A 3,989-nucleotide genomic window follows, 5' to 3' on the forward strand; every position below is an offset into this window, starting at 1 on the left:
CTTCAGGCTCCTACTCCTCGATCCCCCAGCGCTGCTGCAGTGTGCTGGTCCTGGCTGCCTTCCTCCCAGATGTGCAAGCGTGTTCACAAGCAGCTTTGGACGGGTCTAGACTGGTACCAGCTGGCTTCTTTCTGGTTTTGTCACTACATATAAGCATAAAGCTGTCATGAACTCTGAGCTTTTGAATGGCTGCTCTTGTGCATCTGGGGTGGGGGGGTGCGGAAGGCCAGATTGTGCAGATGCAGTTGTAATGACTTTCTAAGTTCCTTTTGCAGACAGGACTGCCAGTGAGGGGGAAGCATCTTGGGCAGTGTGAAGCGAGAAATAAGGCTGTTGTATCCAAGTCTGGCAAACTGCATCCTATCTGCTAGGACAGGGGTTTTCCCCAGCCAGCCAGATTTTCACTGCTTCGCCAACTGAAAATACTGCCTCCTTAATACTGCTTGAAGCGAGTTCAGAGCTTCCATGTTTACTACAGGTCAGCTTTCTAGGGAGTCAGAAGTTTATTACCATCACTGGAGAGAATACCATAAATCTGCTAGCACTTTACATACAAGCAGTATGTCAATATTACGTTGCCACATCCCGAGTGTTGTACTAAGATGTGGCCTCAAGAAAATTTGTGGTTAGAGCACAATTAAGCAGTGTGGGGAATTGAAAATTATTTTGTATTTAGTTTCCTCTTAGGAAATGCTCTTAAGGTTCCTGTCCTGTGACTCATGGAGGTTTGGTTTTGGCGGGTTTTTTTGTTTGACACCTGAAGAGCAGCAAGAACTGGAACTGGGGATGCAAAAGGAGGTGCTATTGAAGGAACTGCAGGAGTATAAGAAGTGCTGGGATCTCAGATGAAAGCAGCTGAAGAAACAGTTTGCTGTAATCTCGGAAGGTTACAATAAAGATGTAACTCATCACCCAAACGGCAGTTCTTGAAAAACGGGACTCGGATGAGCATGATGACAAACTTGTAAAATGTCTCAACATCCTGGAGTGACCAGGAGTGCACCAGACAGCAGGTGAGTCAGAGGGGTGGGTTACACTTGCAGTTCCCAACCTGCCCACAGCCGGGGCTCGCGGCTGCCCTGCTCCATCTGAGCTAGCCAGCTGGCCAGAGCTGACGGGCAACGGGGCTCACGCGGTGCCTCGTCTGGAAGGTTAATACACCTGCCTAACAGGGAGCCTTTGGTTTAAGGCAGCCCAGTTTACGCTGTGCGTGCACTCCATGGCAGCGCTCCCCAAATCAGGCGCTGCCTCTCAGCTGAGGCATGGTGAACTGAAGCTGCAGCAGCTTTACTGCAAGCATCCTCCCTGCCTTCTCTTATACACCATCCATCACAGCTCCTCATAACAGAAAAAGAGTTTTGCAAGAATCTAGTCACAAGAATTTCAGCTAGTTAATGTGTAAATAGAGGGCTCAAGCATATGAGATTGTGGAAGGAACTGGTGCCAAGTCAAAGAAAGCAGTGCTGCCTTCTGGCAGGGAGCTTGTAGTGCTGCTTCACAGAGCCCGGTGATACTGGGAAAGTGCTACTAGGAACATGAAAAGTGGGAAAAAAAAAATGAGACCCTAGATGGGTCTTCATCCTGACTTTTAATGTGTACCTTGCTTTTTGTTTGTCGTCACAGGGAGTCCTGTTGGATTCATTCTAGGTCCTGCCCCAAGCTGCTTGCCTAGAGCTAAGCCATGGATTCCTGTGTGTGCAGGGGCAGGGAGGGTGTTCATGCCTTTACTGCATGCAAACAAGTGCAAAGCTAAATGTTTTTTCCTTCCTCCTCTTCTCATGTGTTTTGTTTGGTTACTAGGTTCTTTATGCTGCTCAAAACAATGCCCTGCCTAGCACAGTATTTTCTTCCTGCTAGTGAGGATGAAACTGGTAACCTTCTCCCCCGATGCCATGCCACGTGTTCATCTGGTGTTGCAATAGCAACAATTTTTGCATTGATCCAAAAAAGATGTCCTGCTGTTTCAGGATATTCCTTCCCTACTATTTTTAGTTCACAAATGCAGTTTGTGAATTTTTGGGGTTTTGTTTGGTGGGTTTTGGTGTTGGGTTTTTTATCTTGACAAGCACTCCAGATATATTAAGCCTATGGATAGCATGCTTGTCCTTCAAGTCCTTCCCCTCCCCAAAAAGCTCCTTAGATACAACCTGGGTACTAAGCTGTACACAGCAGTTTTTGATACTGGTAGAAGCATGAAATGGACTGGTGATGAACTGTTCCTTAACAGGACAAGCACCAGTTATTTGTGTGTCACTTCTGTGGAGAGGGGAAATGGAGATGGTGTGAGGCTATTTTATATGGTTACGTTCCTTGGTGGGTCTGGCATGTTCTTGTCTCCTAAGGCTCCCTCATTTCCTCTGAATGGGTGGGACTGGCTCTCAGCCAGACAGTTTCATCTCAGGTGGCAAGAGCACAGCGCTGATGGAAGCCTCAGGAAGACCCAGAGGGGATGGAGATTCGTGGGTGCTGGGGAGCTGGGAGCACCTCCCGCCCTCCCTCTGTGCTGGCCTGTGTGTCTGCAGGGCCCTTGGCCACCTCGCTGCCCTGCTCCAGCCCTGCCCCTGCAGCTTCACCCCGGAGCTGCCTCTGCCCGACACAGGGGCAGCTTCTGGTGGCTCCTCGTGGAGGCCACCCCTGCAGCATGCCACTGCCACGCCTCGCTGCCTGCACCCAGGCACCGTGGGGTGCGGCTGGCGCTGTGCAAGTGCTGCTGGGGGGGATGTGTCACCGGCCCCAGGGCCTGTGCTGCCTCGGCGTCAGTGCAGCCTGACGGGCCCTGCTGGGTGGCACCCCAGGAGCTGTGCCTGTGGGGGGATGTCACAGTGTGAGCTGCCTGTGGGGGGAGGGGGATGGGGGGAGCGGGGCTCTGCCAACTGATGTGCAGGGTCTGCCCCTGTGAGAGCCAGAGGCTTGGCCCCTCACAGGCACGTGGCACACAGGGGCCCCTCATGTGGGCGGTGGGACGCCGCTTTTGCACGCGGGCGGAGGCCAGGCAGCCAGCAGCGTGTCCCGGGTCGGGGCAGCAGGGTGAGGCGGCTGCTGGTGCCGGCGCCTGGGCGGGGGGCGGGGGCAGCTGGGCACAGCTTTCGGGGAGGGGGGAGGGTTCAACCCCCTCATGCCACCCCTGCCCGGTGTAAGAGTCGGTCTAAAGAGAACGATATTGTCTCAACACTGCTAACAGAGACCTGGAGGTGGAATGTGCTCCTCATGGACACCGAGACCCAGAGACCCTGGGAAGGAGAACTGCACGGTACGAGGAGTGCTGTGCCGCTCCCTGCCACCTGGGACTGGAAGGAACGACTACAATAAGGCCACGTAACAGCTGTCCAGAAGATGGATGACAACCGTGGTCATAACAACGAACCAGAAAACATGAACTTCAGGTGAACTTTCTTCATTATAATATCATTATAATACAAAAACACACCTCCTGGTCTGAAGCCACCCGCCTCTAAGGCAAACCACGCCTCGGGCACCCCTCTTTGGACATGCTGGTAACCTGGCTTGAGAAGGCGGAGACTGGCAACAGTCCATGGGCCAGAGGAGGAGCAAGGTGTGCTGCTTGGCATAAAAAGATGCCTTCTTAGCAACTGAACTTTGGAGATCTTCCCCACCAAGGATCACGACGACCGGAAGGGCCGGCAGGACGCTGCCTGGACCGAGGACCATAGGGACGCCTTGGACCCGTGGTGGTCGCTATAATCCTCTTTCCTTTTCACTTTACCTTTTCTTCACCTTCTGTCTATCGCACGCCGCTTTACGGGCAAACTATAAAATTGTGCTGCTTGATTGAAGCATAACCCCTCAGCGTGGTCGCCTTGATTTTTGTGCTTCGAGATCACAGTAAGCGAACCATCACGAGTCCACTGAGTGGACCGTGACACCCGGGCCGCGGCCCCCGCGCGCTCGCCCTCGCCCGCCCGTTGGGGGGCAGCGCGGGCCGCTGACGTCACGGCAGCGCCGGTGCCCTCGCGAGCGGCGCGGGCTGC

The sequence above is a fragment of the Falco biarmicus genome, chromosome 10, assembly GCF_023638135.1.
Source record: "Falco biarmicus isolate bFalBia1 chromosome 10, bFalBia1.pri, whole genome shotgun sequence".
In the NCBI taxonomy this organism is placed as follows: Eukaryota; Metazoa; Chordata; class Aves; order Falconiformes; family Falconidae; genus Falco; species Falco biarmicus.